At 34.6% G+C, this 17,596-nt stretch overlaps 1 protein-coding gene across 6 annotated transcripts in view; it reads left to right on the forward strand.

The window, feature by feature from the left end:
- NOVA1 (NOVA alternative splicing regulator 1) overlaps positions 1–17,596 on the forward strand; it is a 152,586-nt gene that overhangs the window by 48,927 nt on the left and 86,063 nt on the right. For 2 of the 6 annotated variants that reach the window (XM_086748011.1, XM_086748015.1), the window contains 2 exons: positions 12,739–12,823; positions 13,574–13,644. The exons of 2 other annotated variants lie outside the window; for them this stretch is intronic. The gene's annotated coding sequence lies outside the window, so the exon portion shown is untranslated. The remainder of the gene's footprint in view (positions 1–12,738; positions 12,824–13,573; positions 13,645–17,596) is intronic. 2 more of the 6 variants (XM_086748014.1, XM_086748016.1) reach the window with 1 other exon arrangement.

The following is a 17,596-nucleotide window of genomic DNA, read 5'->3' on the forward strand; positions in this document are numbered from 1 at the left end:
GAAGATACAGTAGTGATGATTTTGTAGAGTAGCGCTCTTCTCTGTTCCCTTGCCACACACGGCTACTCATCTGTCTGTCCCTCTGGACCAATCTATATTTTCTGTGTAGATTCTTTAGTGTTGCTTAAGACCTTGTCAAATTCTAGCAGCGAACACAAGACTGAAGTATTTCAAGTCCTTAGTTCACCTGCAGAGTTGCTAAGCAAGACCTGAAGTTTCAAAATTCAACTAAAGTTTACAAGAAGTCAAAAAAAACACCCAAACCCAATAATTGGTCACTGTAATTTCAGAAACTCATATGTAGAAATTTTAAATAAACTTTGTGTTGATACTAAGACTGCCTAAGTATTTTAAAAGAAAACTTGATAAAGGGCCTCAGTTTTGGGAGATGAGCCAGTACCTTAATTCATTACTTTTATGATACTGTATGGTGCAGTTTTTGCTAGGAGTCCCTACTTTCACTTTCAAATCATCACTGTATGATCACTATAGTATGTGTTTTCTATTGGTTCTGTAGTATAATGTGAAGAAGCCTTTTGCCTGTAACTACTGATAGTTTGGCAGTTACATATATCTATTTTCTTTTTATAATGGTTGTTAAAAATCATCGTCATTTGATAAGCAACAAGAGAAGATCAATATGTCAATGGTGAAAGATTCTGCAGAGATAAATAAATTCAGGAAACTCAAAAGTTAACTTCTGAGCCCAGTGCAACATCATTTTTGCATTTCTGTAAATGTAATTGAGAAAAATGTACAGCACCAAAATATTCTGTATATGATTTCTGAGTAATGGATCTGATTTTCATTAATTATACTTGAGATTTAAATTAAATTTTATTGTGATAAATTTTCCATATATTTCACTGGAAATACTGAATAGATTTATGCTAATTTGGTGTTCCAGAGTGATGACAGAGGTCTGAAAGTGCCCTGCCTTCTCTGGCTCACTCATCCTCCTTTTAACAGTTAAATCTTTGGTATGTTGAAGTTATACTTCATTTTGCCTTGGCCAGTGGTAATTACTGAGAATTTATTTAGACTTGATAGCAGTATGCTACTATATCTCTGTTTTGAAGCTCCATTATTAATTAGTGTAGTAAAGCCATGTTAAAAATGTATTTTAATACTAGAAGTCTAATTAATAAACACATTATTTCTCATTTTTTTTGAAAGTTACCTGATAATGTGAATGTTACTGTTTTTATCTCAGTAGATCATTCAGTCTTACTTTTCCATCTTTGGCCTTTTAGGGCAAATACTTATTTTACGTGCTTGAATTATTGCATATTTTGAGCTAAATTACCTCAATCTCTCCTCTGGTATTTACAGAAATGAAGATGTGGGTTGGAACAGCCTTGTCTTAATCACAGCAATATTACATGGAAATAGTAGTGAGATAAACGAAACAGGAATAGATAGGATTTCTGAGACTTAATTTTAAAATTTTGTTCAGGCTAAAACATCAGACTTGCAATTGATCCATTCCCTCTGAATACTCAGGTACTAACTAGAATACTTCTACTCTCTACCCAGTAGTTGTTACTGCTGTCATGGATCTTCCTGCTGTTGTCTTTATAAAAACAAGACTGGAATGACTACTTGAGGCTATTCATTAAAATAGCCTAAGTCACTTCTACTACAGATGTTAATAGAGAAGTAATATAGGATCACATTTATAAAATGAGCTATATTAGATTTTCAAATACTAAAATTTTGTGACTTTTACTATTTGCTTTTTGTTTGTTGCTGTCTTAAGTGGTGCAAGACCTTATAGCTCTTCCTTGTTGAGTTATTGTGTGCCGTTTGCTTAACTTTAGGAAGGAAAAAAAAAAAACCAAAACAAAACTAACCTTTCCTGCACTTCTTTCCATCCAAATATGACTGTATGACAGTGGCCAGGTCTGTTTTATGTTAGTTTTGTGTCTGTGATGTGTAGTTAGCAAGAATGAATTATGTGTGGGGTTTTTTTTTTTTAATGAGGCTATATTTTGTCTGCCACACTTGGTCAGCCACTTGACATTTGTGGGAAAAAATATTGCTGAAGAGGTATGTAGCTCAAAACGATTTCAAAGGGGTTGGATGCTAGGCAAATGATCTTGAATTTTACTCTTTGTATGGTGTAAAGTCAGTGTAGAGAGTTACTATCAGGGTAGCATGCGTATCGTTACTTGTATTAAAAGGTAGACTTCTGCATTTCATAGTAAATAATCTGGTTACCTAGATTTAGTAAACTGCAGTAATAGTTATGATGGTTTTCAGTGTGTGAAATGCTATAGAGGATGCATGGCCTGACCTTAATGGTGAAAGCAGGACTCTTGAGAATTTTATATTTACTCTTAACTCTTCCCAGGTGTGAATGTTCTTATCCTTCTAACTAGAGTGTCCATGGATGTATCACTTGCACTACAAGTTTATATTTAATTTGTTTAAACTGGTGACTTTTTTTAATAACAGAATTTATTTTCTTCAATTAAGTTTCACTATCTTGAGATAATGGAATGATTATGTTTTGCTGTTTTGGAAGAACTATTGCGTTTATATTTCCCAGTGTGATTAGGTATGTGGGAACACTGGATGGCCAGGTAATACAATATTTAGCTGAATTATTAGAGTGCAATTACATTCTGAGTGTCTTTAGAACAATCTGAGTAAGAATTATTTCCAATTTCATTTCATATAAATATTGTTTCCCTATTGAACTATCAATAGCCTTGATAAAAGCTCATTTGCAGTACATATTCATATTCTTAAGTGTTTGTATGTCACATATTACATACGTCATGGAGGAAATGTTTCAAGCATTATTTCAAGCTGCGTGAAACAGAACTTATATTAAACAAAATACCGATTTTGATGATAAGGCTCTCTAGCACTTGAATTAAGGTGAATTGATGTATCTCTGTGACTTCTGTGCATCAGAAGTATGTTAACTAATACATATATGTGCCTTCAAAATCTTGTACAGTAAAGATTTAATATTATTCTTGCCTTATAAATTAGTTCAATATTGAACAAATCTGTTTTACAGGTGTATTTTTCTGACACTTAAAAAATTTTTGCTTTCAAAATTAAGTTATTGCTGCTTACAAATGAAAAGACTCATTCTGAATGATATACTTTTATTTTCTGAATTAACTAATATTGACAAGGTTGTCCTTCAGAGGGTTAGTAATACAATATTTAATTATCAGCTCTACTTTCCTTTAATAGCCTCTATAACAAGATCATAATTGTCTTGCATATAATCATTGGCTCATACACTTAGCAGCCCATCTATGATTCATTCTTTGCAATTACTCACACTTTGTAGCATTGAGACCTAAAGAACTCCATGCTTTTATTGACAATTAAGTATTGTTAATGGTTAAAGGTATTCTAATTTTCCACTTTCTACTTGACGATGTCCTTGAATCTAGTTAGGAGTGATGACTGTGAGACTGTTCATTCTCAAATAACCAATTGGTTATTTGGTACTTGAGCTTTCCTTTTGCTGTCCAAACTAAAAACAAGCAGTTGGGTGTTGTACATGGCTACCAAATTGTGGTAACTGGAAAGTTATCTAAATGCCAGATAAACCGATTAAGAAGATATGACTACTTTTCCGTTTAAAGGAAGTATTTTAGATAACATTTAACAATATAATGATATTACTTAATATAATAATGAAGTCTTCAGAACGTTAGCAGTGTAAGCTATTTCAGCTTGAACTGCAACGCTGTCAGCTCTTACCTGTTAATGATAGACTAATGATAGTCCAAATATACATGTAATAGAATATTTAACGTGTTTTTAGTAGGGAGATGTTGACAGTTTCTTCTTAGTACTTGTGGCTAATAGAAAATAACGAAAGAGAGAGAACTGTCCAAGCCTTCTATTTTATTGTGATGTATATGCAGTCAAGTTGTAAATAAAAATACGCAAAGCCAAAGATATCCTATGTTAAGTAATAGACAACAACTAAAAGCTGAAACCACCACAGTTTAAATTTTGGTAAAACAGCAGCATGCGTTTTATTTTAATTAGCAGTGTTTATATGTTTTTAGTTCTAATATCGTCATGTTGATTGCAGTAATTTCTCTCAGCCTAATAGAATAATTGAATAGTTAGACTTGCAAGGGACCTTCAAAGGTCGTCTAGTCCAATCCCCCTGCATGGAACAGGGACATCTCCATCTAGATCAAGTTGCTCAAAGCCCTGTCCAACCTGGCCTTGAGTGTTTCCAGGGATGGGGCATCCACCACCTCTCTGGGCAACATGTTCCAGTGTTCTAGCACCCTCATTCTCAAAATTTCTTTCCTTATGTCTGAATCTGCTTCCTTCTATTTTAAAAACATTACTTCTTGTCCTGTCACAACAGGCCCTGCTGAAGAGTTTCTCCCTGTCTTTCCTGTAGGCCCCCTTGAGGTACTGGAAGGCTGCTATAAAGTGTCCCTGGAGCCTTCTCTTCTCCAGGCTGAACAGCCCCAACTCTCTCAGCCTGTCCTCATAGGAAAGGTTCTCCAGTTCTCTCATCATCTTCATGGCACTCGTCTGGACTCACTCCAGTTTACCACATTTGACTTTTCCTTGTGCAGTGGGATCACTTTAAAGTGTTTTGGATTTTTTTTTTAATATGAGTTTTGCTTATTTTAGTACGTTGGAAAAATCCAGTGGTCACTTTGAATGGAATAAGGTATATTGAGAAATACGCTGCCTTACTATTTGATGAAGAACAGTGTGTTTTTGTAATAATTTTGTCTCCTACCTTTTTCGGGGATAACAGATCAGTATGAATTACCAATACATCAAAACAAGAATATTGCAATAACAAATCAAAATAGAATTCTTCATAAAAATCTCTTTAGATTAACTAAAATAATGACTTCTTACCAGTTTAGAAATGTACAAGCATAAGTAATAAATGTATTTTGCCTACTTTCTGGTGGAGTTTGTTTTCTTACTAATGAAATTTCTGAAGTGTAATATTTTATATTTTAGCTCATCATATTTCTACCATCTTCCAGGCATATTATCATTATTTCCTGTATTGAAATTTTAAATTTATAGTAGTATTAATATTGAGATAGTTAAAGTTGTCTAAACAATAATCTAGTTTTGATAAAGACCGTACATTCAGCTTCTTTTTTTAAAATTAGTTTTTGAAAATTCATTAAACTTCTCTACCATTAAGGAGAAGTGAATGTCAGTTGCCAGCAATTGAAACTGTATAATTTTCAGGTTTCTGAGTGGGGTATGTCTTTGAAACTTTAAACAAGAAAGTCTAATAGTTTTTCCTTACCTTGATCTCCTCACCTTAACAGCACCCTCCAATTAAAAATAAAACCTAACTTATTAAAAGGCTCTTCCCAGCATCCCCCAAACAACGTGGCTTCCTAGGCTTATTGTCATGTGAGTTGTAGACAGTTTCTGATCTTTTTAGTAGTATATAAGTAGCCACTAGCTGTCACTAGGAAAAAAAACCCAAATAAACTTTCTGGATCCTCGTATTAAGAACAATAGCATTTTTATAGGGCTAAAATGTGTTTGTGCTTCTTAGGGCTTGTTCATTTCCTAAATCCTGTAGTCTGTGTAGTGATATGCTAAGTTTAGCGGAGTTCTAGTTCTGATTTGTGACTTTTCTACAGATCTTCTTTTTCATTTCTATGTTAATTGTGAATTTCATAGGGACGCAGTACTTCCTTTGGATATTCTTTGCCAAGGAGTCACTATTTTAATGAGAGGCAGTAAAAAAAAAAGGGGAAAAAAATGTTGGAGCAGCAGAGGAGGACTGTATCACAAAGTCCTCACTTAGACAAGGATCTTCTTATGAGCGTTTGAAGTTCTTGGTGTTAGCACCCTGACAGTCTGTGTCTCAACTTGAATTTGTGACTGGGCAGCATCTCTATTTACTTTATAGTTGCATCTGCCTCAGCTACATTTTGGTTTATTCTGATGCTGTTCTGCATAACATAAATATGTTGTGGAGTACCATCTTGTTCTGTCCCAAAGCAGGAGGTGAAAGCTTTGTAGTCTAACAACAAATAGAGGTAACATATATTGCAAAGTTCAGTCTTGTGTAAGCAAGATATGTACTTTATGAATGCACATTAGTTCTTGATTTTGTTACTGGAATATGTTGTAAACTGAAATAAAAGCCATTCTTACTGAGAAAAGCTGTTATATGATCGGCATTTTGTAGGAGAACAAAAAAGCAACTTATAGTTTCTGTTTTCAACTGAAATTCACAATTGCCAGTATTTAGAATGTATTATTGTGGTAGAGAATAAGAGCGTTAGTGTTTGCTTTCCTCCGGATCTTCAATATATGATGTAGTGATAAAAGGCTTAAAAAATATAAACACCAGTGTTTCTAACTCAGTACAGAAGACTACAGTACAATGTAATGCTAAAGGGAAAATTGTTATTAATGTGTCTTTCAGAGCACATTTTTGCAAGACTATTGTAAATCTAGTTCCACAACATGCAGTGTCTTAATGAGGATAACTTGTCATATTAGAGGGGTATAATAAAACTGCCTTTTAAATAAATTACTGTCAAGTCATAGGGTTTGTTTTCTAAGGCAGATTGTAAATGAACATGCCAGTTGTTTGCCTTGGATTCTGGAAGAATAGGATAGTTGTTTTTCATGTAAGTTTACCTTTTGCTTTCAAAGCACTGAGCAAGTGTCTGAAGACTAGCTTCTACTATACAAGTTTCTGCTTTTAACTAAAAATGATAACTAAATTGTTTAATTTAGTTGTACAATTTAGACAATTTAATTTTGCAATTAAACAAATGTAATTGTCTAACTTAGACAATTTAGTTTAAAAGGTTTACTCAAATGCCTTTCTAAAACCGTGTGAAATTGCACACATATGTGTGTGGTTATATATGTGTGTGTGTGTGTGTATATATATATATATATAAAAGTAGGAGTTCTTTTGCAAACTACAAGCTTTTGAATATTTTTGCACTTGCCTCTACAGAATTACGGCTGACTTGATTCACATAAGTGAAACATTTTGCCTTTAAAACGGAAGAGGGTAGGTTTAGGTTAGACACAAGGAAGAAATTATTTACTGTGGGGATGGTGAGGTGCTGGAACAGGTTGCTCACAGAAGTTGTGGATGCCTCATCCCTGGAAGTGTTCAAGGCCAGGTTGGATAGGGCTTTGAGCAACCTGATCTAGTGGAAGCTGTCCCTGCCAGGGCAGAGAGTTTTTCCCTTCCAACCCAAACCATTCTATGATTCTATGATTTTCTGTTCAGTTACATATTAGCTATGAAGAACTTCAGTGCTATAAATAACTCCACAATAATTTTTCTCCCTTTTTCTGTTCTCTATTCCTGTGTGTAACAGCAGCTAGACTAAGTAATTTTTAATGTATGTGGACCTTCTCTTCCACAAATTATTTTCTTCACTTTCATTTTTAGTAGCTTAGAAAGAGGAAATACTGCACAACTGAGGTAGAAAGCAAACATGGGAAGAAAATCAGCATCATTTAAAAATGTTTGAAATACTCTTGTGTCTTTTATAGTGAACTGTACTTTCTTTAAAAAAATGAAGTGAATGCACTTGATCTGCCACTACTGCATAACTATAAATATTTACATTCTCTTCTTTATTAAATTTCAATTCAGCAGTCTACCTCTCAGAGGGGAATGCTTTGGATATGAAGTCATTAATGCTATACTGATGTTAAGGAACTCAACTAAAATGTGACTTCAGGAATATCAATGTATAGGCTGCCAGTTCCGGTTTGATAGGTTGATTGACCTAAGTTTGTGAGTTTGAGTATGCTCATTGAGCATAGTTCTGAAAAACATCAGTTACACACAATGTCCTGCTACTTTTTTTTCTTTTGAGCTCTTGATCTGATTCTTCCTTCTATTCTTCATGACCAATGTATGTTCTTAAAGAATTAACAATATATGTTCATGTCTCCTGTGTTATCTTACTTTTTTTCCAGGTGTACCAGATTCTTAGAGTGAATTTTAGAAAAAAATAATTAAATTGAAATCTTCAGTGTAGATATTGACACTTTATAGAGGTAGAACTTCAAGTGTGCTACTTGGAAGGTGACTTCAATTTTAGGAAGGATTTCTATTGCTTGTTTTGTTCTAAATATTTTTTTTTTTTTAATATTAAAAACACCTCAGCTCCACCTAAATACCATATACTGGAGCAGAAACAACTTCAAAGTCTTTCTTAAAATTAAAATTTTAGAGGAGAAATAATTAAAAAAGTCCTGTAGACTCTATATCTTTGCTGTACTGTTAAATTTTTTCTCTTCATCCTAGATAAATATTGACAAAGAAATGAGCAGTCAACTATTTTCAAATACCTGATGCCAGTTACAAAAACAATGATATATTCTCTTCAGCAAAACCATTCTCATTATGGGAAAATCCTCTCTTTTAAATATTTTTAGATTTCACATAACATATTACAAAATATTACTTCATACTGTGAAAGTTTATGATAAAGTACGGGATACATAACCAATAATGGACATCCACTAATTTGTGTAACAATGGGAAATATAGGAGTATGCCAAAATTATCAGAGAATATAATCATTCTGATTAGATGTGTGTATGTATCTATTTTTTTCATATATTATTTTAAAGATACAAGGAATAGATAATTTCCATTAAAAATTTAAAATAGTCTTCCAATAAAAATAAGACCTTCAGTCTCTTGTAAAATGATGGAATGGATATATAACCTTACAACTTCTAGAAGGAAATTTCTGTTTGTGGCTATGTGTGGGAGAGGGAAACTTCAGCGAAAAAGTTGAAAAAGTTGTATTACTGCAATAGTATATACATTTTTTTTATGGCATACTAGCTTGTTCGTTGGAACAACAGATGTAATTTCTCTGCAGAAATACTTTTCCTGTTATCTGGTAGATCATATTAACTGTATTGGCAATAAATACATTAGTACCCAAATGTTTTCATTCTTCTCTAACAACTGGAGTAGCTGTAGTATGGTGGTGTTTGGATTTGTTTAAATGCATATTTGGTTCACTGAAAGATGTACATTAGTCAGTACATTCACCTGAAGTTTATATCCATTTTAATACTGAAGAAAAAATATGAGAAAAATGTTGCAGCCCCGGACATTTACAGTTATCTTTCCCGAATCTTTTGTCATCAAATTTCTCCAAACCAACTGTATTAAATGGGATCTGAAACAAGTTTACATTTCATATTTTGATCTTTTCTTAAAAGTAAATGTATTATTATAATAAGTAAGCATTTTTGACATAGTACACCCATTTCATATATTTAGTAAAATATTTGGCACTGGATAGACAGTGTTCCATTACAAACTATAATCAAAATTCTAAACAAACGTGTAGATGAGGGAGTTAGACTTTATGATATATATGAAGTTTAAATTATGGTATTTGCAGAAGTAGGAAGACAGTCCTGGAGTGTCAAAATACAAACCGGGCAGGGTAACTAGGCATCCATCTCCATCAACTCCATCAAGTAATTTTGTTGTAGTTTAGTCCTGATCAGGACCAGACTCTCTGTCTCTCTCTCCCTCTGGCTCTCGCCCCGTCTCTCCCTCTCGCCCCGTCTCTCCCTCTCGCCCCGTCTCTCCCTCTCGCCCCGTCTCTCCCTCTCGCCCCGTCTCTCCCTCTCGCTCCGTCTCTCCCTCTCGCTCCGTCTCTCCCTCTCGCTCCGTCTCTCCCTCTCGCTCCGTCTCTCCCTCTCGCTCCGTCTCTCCCTCTCGCTCCGTCTCTCCCTCTCGCTCCGTCTCTCCCTCTCGCTCCGTCTCTCCCTCTCGCTCCGTCTCTCCCTCTCGCTCCGTCTCTCCCTCTCGCTCCGTCTCTCCCTCTCGCTCCGTCTCTCTCTCTCTGTGTCTCCCCGCCCCCCCCCCCCCCCCCAAGAGAATAGGGAGAGATAATATAAGGAAAAAAGACTTGAGGTTTGAGATAAGGACAGGGAGAAATCCTTAAAGTGACTGTTATGGGCAAAACAGAGTCACCTTGGGGAAAATTACTCATTTATTACTAAAACTAAAGCAGGATAATGAGACAGAGAACAAGATAACCTCCCCTGAGGAGTGGCACAGGGGGGAAGAGAGAAGGGGGTTTATGGTCAGTTCATCACACATAGCTTCACACCGCTGCTCCCTCATTGTTGGGGGAAGAACTCCTCACATTCCTCCCCTGCTCTGTCATGGGGTCACACCCACGGGCTACAGTCCTTCATGAAACTGCTCCAGCGTGGGTAATTTCTTTCACTGGGTGCAGTCCCTCCACAGGCCACAGCCTCCTTCAGGCATCCACCTGCACCAGCATGGGGTCTTCCACAGGCTGCAGGTGGATCTCTGCTCCTCCATGGACCTCCATGGGCTGCAGGGGGACAGCCTGCTCCACCATGGTCATCACCACAGGCTGCAGGGGAATCTTGGCCAGGCGTTGCATTACTCCTCCCCCTCCTTCTTCACTGACCTTGGCGTCTGCAGCCATTCCTCTCACAAGAAATTAATCACAATTGGCAGGCAGATGCCTCTTGGCTTCTCTTCACATCTCATCTCTCCACTCCTTGCAGTCGAGTGGGGGCCCACAAGGCTCGCACCTCCTCCTCTCTGCCCCCGCTCAGCATCTTCACATCTTCTTCTTTTTTTTTTTTTTTTTTTTTTCTTCTCTATTTTCCCTTTCTTAAATACATTATTGCAGAGGCGTTATCACGGAACATTATGCTACCAGTTGGCTCGGCCTTGGCCAGCAGTGCGTCCACCCTAGGCCCGACCAAGTCCACTGGACAAAGGAGAACAACTTCTAGCAGTTTCCTACAGAAGCTACCACTGTAGCCCCCTCTCACTAAATAAAACCAGAACACATTTTAAATGGCAGATAAATCTGCATTAAAAATACTAGGAATATTTTTTGAATTTTCTGGAGAGAAAGTCTAGGTATGAGCATTTCTGCATTGAGCTTGAGTATTATATATTTATTCAATGCGTTTACAGACCACCTAATGTAAAGGGTGAAGCAAGCCATGCATCTCATGATCACACTAATTATTTTTAAGTTTTTACTGAATATAGAGAAGGTACTGGGAGTGACACAGAGCTGTTACTAGTTTTTCTACCAAGAGAAAAGGTTTTTCTTCCTACAAAAAATAAGGAAAATAAACTTTTTCAGCTGATTCACTGAACTTGTAGAATGAATCATTAAATATATAATATATACACTCACACCTAACGTAAATTATTGCCATCATACCTAAAAAGAAAATGTGCATGTTCTCTGCAACTTTTGAGAAGACATTTCTCTTACCGTCAAAAACCAGAATTGTCTAAAAGCTGCTGTTGCAACTGAAGAAATCCACAGCCCACAGAACTTCATGTGTTCCTTGAAATGCAGCAATCTACATGGTTTCACTTTACCTACATACTTTGCTTAAAAAAAAAAAAAAAAAAAAAAAGGAAAGCCAATAAGATAAATCTCCTTTTGTAATACATGAATTGAGTTTTCTGAATATTTTCCTTGTCTCATGACTAGGTCAATTCCTATTGCAGTTACAGCAGTAGCATTTTAGAATGAATTTAATGCTCGGTCAGTTTCCATCTCTTGCAAAGTTTGAAACTTGAGGAAGCATCTGATAAAGTTGCTGATTATGTATTTGAAAAGAAGATTTAGAGAATCAGAAAATGTACACATATGTACGTACAAAAGTTTGTTACTTATTTTTTTAAGATTTTTTTTTCTGCTTTTTAACTCTTGTATTGTTTTCATGGAGACTATTTGAATTTGTTAGACTCTAAAATACAGCCTGTACTTTTATTCATAAGTCTAATTGGAACACAACTAGTACTGAGAAGAAAATTCTTGATGTTAATGTTATGTAGCTCTTAAATTGTTCCCCTTAAAGATAGGATAGTTCACGTAGTAACCAGTAGTATACAGGGCTTTTATTCATTAAAGAACTAAACTTCAAACAAGAAAATCCCAATAATTTACTTCCCTGCAAAAGTGTATTAGAATTATTTTTAATAACGACTTAATTTTTGTGCCTACATATTACAAAAATAAACTAAAATCAAAAGTCCTATGATCAAATCAAAGATGCCAAAGCACATAGTTAAAGCATTATGAGTATAAGTATTCTTTAGGAAAAGTGTAGTGTTTTATTATTACGTAAGATTAAAGATTGCAGATACAAATGTAAAGATTACAGTAATTTCTATTTTCCAGTTTTATCAGGGATATTTTGTAGGCCTTGCATTGTGGAATCCAATTTAACCTTTGAGTCATCCTATGGTAGCTTTGTTTAAACTTCTGTTTTAATTTCCTTTAATACATTAATCCTTTACATTACTTTTGTAGTGGATGAACAGTTACTAAGATGAACAAATGAAATGCTTTTAGTGGTGTTCATCCAGTTCAAGAGTGCCTTGGAACTTTAAAAGTCTCCATTTCTCTTTAGCAATGATATTGTAGGTATACTGGTTAAAAACAAAGGTGGCATGTTTTTGCCAGGGAATTGAATACAGCATTGGAGTTTCTCAAGTATTCACTATTTCTCAAAATGAGCTGCAAAGCATTTTAGTCCATACATCCCTAAAAATCTTAACTCTTAGACCTGAGAGAATGAGTTTAAATCAGAAATGCTTGTTAGAGAAGAGGCAACATATGAGGTCTTGTAGTCATTACATAGGCAAAAAAGCGCAGATACTTCATTTACAGAAATCTGCAGAGCAGTGACATGGCATTCCATTCAATTTTTTACCAGATATCACAGACTGGAAATGTGAGCTTTGGCTGATACTGCTGGGAAGGAGAGTGCGGCAGGCAGCTGTAATTCCCATCCTGTAAAGGTACTGATACTTAAAGTCTCTGTAGTCCAAATTGGTACACAAAAATATTAAAATGTTGAATTTGGACCTTAGATCTATTTTCAAAGTTCATTTTCTGCCAACCATTCCTAGATCTTTTGTGGATACTCTTACAATTTTTTGCTTTTTAGATATGAGTAAGGAGAAGATACTTAAGAGTCGCTTGCAGATTGTTTTCTGAAATGCTGTCTGATAATAAATGGACAACACTGTGTGGAATGGAGTTCTAGTGTTTTCCCGCATTTTGACTTGAACAACAGATTTCTGAAGTCAATGATAGCAAATTGATTCAAATTAGGCCAGAATTTTGTTCCATGTACTTGTAAGTTTGGTTGCTCCAAAATCAAGTTAATTCTCCTCATCGAGTTTTCTGCCTCAGAAAATGTAGCTCAATTTTGAGTCTTATTCTTTAAAGAAGAGGTTTTCTAGTCTGAGTGATTCTTAACAGTGTGATGTTGCTGAAAGGTATTTCAGCACATGGCGAGCTGCAGACAGTTGTTTCAGTACATTCATTGACTGTATCTTGGTAGCGTCAGGTTTGTCTGCAGTGCTATACCAATTACAATTATGGTTCCTACAGGCAAGAATCATAACTAAAAGTAAATCTATTTGTGTAATAAGATTTTTTTTTTGTTGTTATATGCTCTTAAGGTATCGTAAAGCCTAGAGAGTAACTGAACATTAACATGACTCCATCTACTGTAAACCCCATTCCGTTTTATATATTTTCAGGGAGTATGGAGTGGCACAGGAAGGAAATGGCATATCGCTGGAAAGTTGCTCTAATTCAGCACAGGATTCTTGTGAGAAATTCCTTCTAATATTACATCATCCTATTCTGTTTTTCACAGTTTACAGTTTAATTTCCTCATTTTTTTTGTGCCACTTTTGTTCATATCAGTAACTACATTGAAATAAATTTAGTAGATTAAATAGGCTTTCATCAGTGTTAGTAGTGCATATCTGATAGCATGACAATTTAGTACTATATGTTTTGTCATACTGTGTTACGTGAGGGCTTATGGGTTCTTTAATAAAATTATTTTTCCTTTTTAACAAAGTTTGCCATTTTTTAACATTACACTTCACTGGCTAACATGAGATACCACAAACAAAAGTAAGTTTTAGCTGCTTCCACTCCAGTGAATGTTTCTGACAATAATATAAGTAGCACTTCAGTTGAGGAAAAACGTAATACCCTTGAAAAAAACAAGAAAAAGAGTGAAAAAAGGCAATTCAGTAGTTACTTCAGTTATGCAGTGAGACTTTTTTTCTTTTTGATTCTGTTCTCTTTTGCCTGAGCTTACTACTGGTGTCTAATTTATGATTGCTTAGCAAACTTTGTTTGTAGCTTGAAGGAAAGTAGTTTACTTTTTCTTGTTCTATAATGCCAAAGAAGAACATGAAAGATTTTTTTTTTATGTTTATAGGTACTGACTTAAGGTCAGCAGTGACACTAACAAAACACACTTTCATGTATAATAGCAAACTCATTCTATAAAACTGCCCAAAGTGTGAAAAATTAATAAAATTAGGTTTTCATCTTAGATTTAGAATAATGTACGTAACAGGAAGAATATCTTTTAATTAAGAAACAGTTTCATACTGCTATTTTTTTCTTTAGGTAGTTGGCATTTGTAGATGATTCATTAAGATGAACATAAAAAACTATGGCCAGCTTTATAACCTTTTATTGAACTCTCTATGCAGATTCATAAATACAGTGTTAGATGGAATATATCAGTGCATTTTTTCTCCTATTTGCAGTCCTTAGAAATAAAGTATTCTTCTATTTATTTTGTGTTTGACAAACATAAGCCTGCATTTTTTTTTCTGCATTTTTAATGCATTTTGTACAAAGCAATCCTATAAGCCTAATTGGATACATGGTGTATACCAATATTGAGTTAATTCTGTCTTCCTTTCCTTTGAAACACATCCATTCCAACTTCTGTTCTGTTAGTGATTTCCTCTTAAAACTGTATGGTTCCACTATTTCTTACTCCCTCTCTCTGTTCTTCTTCCTGAACCACATATGTACACAATTTGTTCACGCTCATTTCAGTTACTGAATATGGCTCTGTAGTCATGATCAACTACAAGAAACTGTTATCCATTTGTGACTTTGTCTTCAAATATCTCATATTATTTGGTAGATTGCCTGCCATCATCTCGTTTCAGTCTGTGTGCAAGAGATTTACTGCCTAAAATTCTTTATTTACTTGATGTAAGTGATCTGACACACAGATTTGGTCAGGATTGTGTTTTTTGTTTCTTGTGATGACTCACATATCTAGTTTTCCTGTCCCTGATTCCTAGGACATCTTGTCTTGACTGTGCTCATCTTCTTATAGATACTCTACTTAGAGCTTGAATAAATAATTTTAAAGCTGATCTCAGTTCTCTTCACAGACACTTCCTTCTTACCCGTTTTTGGTTACTGCAGCCGACCTACTCTTTCTTTTCAAGACTAATTTGTGTGTCAAATTGCATAGCCAATCTATGAAATTTCAGATTGCATGTGTCTAAACTTTGCTGTTTGTTTGTAAAAACCTTCAAATGCTTGTTCTTCTTTACAGGTTACCACAGCCTTATCTAGGTTCTTAAATTTTATTCCTTCAAAAATATACTTCCAGTTTGACTAGGATCTTTCTCTGATCACACCACTTCAGTTTAATTGCTTTCTAATTCTATATCATGTCAAATGCAAAATGTTGTTCCTGCTCATCAGTTTTCTATACTTAAACGCCTTTTCCTAGAAAGAATTTTACCATGTTGGACTCACAGCCTTTGTTAATAATTATAATTGCCCCAAACTATGTATGATCTCTTGCATGAAGAAAGCTCTTCTTAAAAACATTTGAGATTTTATATTCTTTTCCAAACCTATTCGTAGTATCTGTCTTGATTGTGAAGTTATGAATGCCAGGGATTATAGCTAGACAGATGCTGTGCCTTATAAATTATGAGTTAATACCACTTTCCTTTTCCTGATTTTAAAAAGTAAATCACACAAAGATAAAAACAAACTGAGATTGTTATCTCAATAGTTTGGTTTTTTTTTTTTTCCATTAAGTGTATGCATTCACTTTTGCTCTGAACACTGATACTTTTCTCCTACTGCTTTAAACATCTTGTTCCATCTCTTTCCTGCTACAGTATAGGTCAACATGTTTTCATTAGTATCTGCTGCTGTGAGGGTCAGTGGTGAGGAAAGTGAGAGGGAAGAGGAGAGAATCTTTCTTTATATGACCAAGAGCAGATAATTATAAAATCAGCATTAAGCTAGAATAAACTTCTTAGTCATCAGTAAAACTGAAGGATGAAATTATCAGTGCAAAGAGATTATTATTTTTTACTATTTGCAGAATTTTTTTCCCACTGCTCTAATTGTGTAGAAGATTCAATGATAAGGATTGCTTGGTGTATGTACTCGAAATATCATTATATTGTGGTTATATCATAGAATGTTTAAGTGTACAGAAAACACATGGTACTTTGTCTTTCTTTTCTAAGGTATTGCTGATGGCATACAAGAACTATGCTACTCTTCTGAAAGCTATGCTTTGTGGACTTCTGTTGGATCTTGTGTGTTAATAACTGCCATGTAATTAAATTGGGAAAATGGCTGTTCAGCACATAAAATTAGATATGATTCTATACTTACTGTTCTCTATAATAGATGAAAATTCTCATGTTCAAACATTTTCATTTTCATTTTATGTTTAGTGAATTAGTCATGTTGAGAATGAAGGTATTTTTTACCTTTGTAAGTAAAGTGTTTCAGGTTTAGTGAAGAAGTACACTTATATCTGAATATTAGGCATATACAAATAGTTTTTATTCTGTACATTACAATTTAGTTTGCAAGGCCATGATCTTTAGAATACATTTCTAGAAATGTACAAACTTTGAGTTTTCACAGTGTTGAAGAAGTATTTCAATATACAGTAACCTCTTTTTCCTTCTGCTATGTGGCTTATAATAGTTATTTTATGCTGATTTAATGTCTTCCTTGAGAATACTTTCAAGGACATCTTTGATTACATTGATCAGTCTTAATGAATATGTATATGTATTGGACTAATTTGTAGGTTGCATTTAAAAATAAACTGTCCTATGTGTATCATCCTGTAGTAGATTGCAGTGAAAGAATGGGGCCATGCATTCTAAGTGTGAAATTAAGTAACTTTAGCTTAACTTTATTTAAAAATGTAAAAATAAACCCTCTAATTCAGAAATTAAATAATTAATTATTAAATTTGAAATTAACCTATGTGTTACTTATAGACATGTACTTTTTTTTCTTGCCTTTGTTTTCTTTCATTGTCAGTTAAAAGTTGAAAGCTCTGTATGGTTAAAAGATGAAGTTTTAGATGAAACAGACCTGGACATTAGGGGACAGATGTTTTTGAGTTAAATAAAATGTGTCTGTGTCTGCTCTGTCAAGTTGTTGCTAGTTGATACGCTGTTTAGAGATTTTGCTGAAATTAGGGGAAGGTACACATGGAAGTGTCTTAGAAGAAACATTCTGCTTTTACACAGTACCTTACTAATGTAAGAACTTTTCTAAGAGTCTCTCTGGTATGGTGCAGTGTAAGATGCTAGTTATATGTGTTTAACTGACAATTGTTGTAGTTTAACTGAAAGAGCTCTTCCTTTTTCATGCCTTTGTTCATCCCACTTCAAAATATTTGAAGTACTATAGGACCACTATACTGACAGATAGCATTGTGAAACAACTTTATCAGATTT

This window comes from Chlamydotis macqueenii, chromosome 5, assembly GCF_036417535.1.
Source record: "Chlamydotis macqueenii isolate bChlMac1 chromosome 5, bChlMac1.mat, whole genome shotgun sequence".
Lineage (NCBI taxonomy): Eukaryota > Metazoa > Chordata > Aves > Otidiformes > Otididae > Chlamydotis > Chlamydotis macqueenii.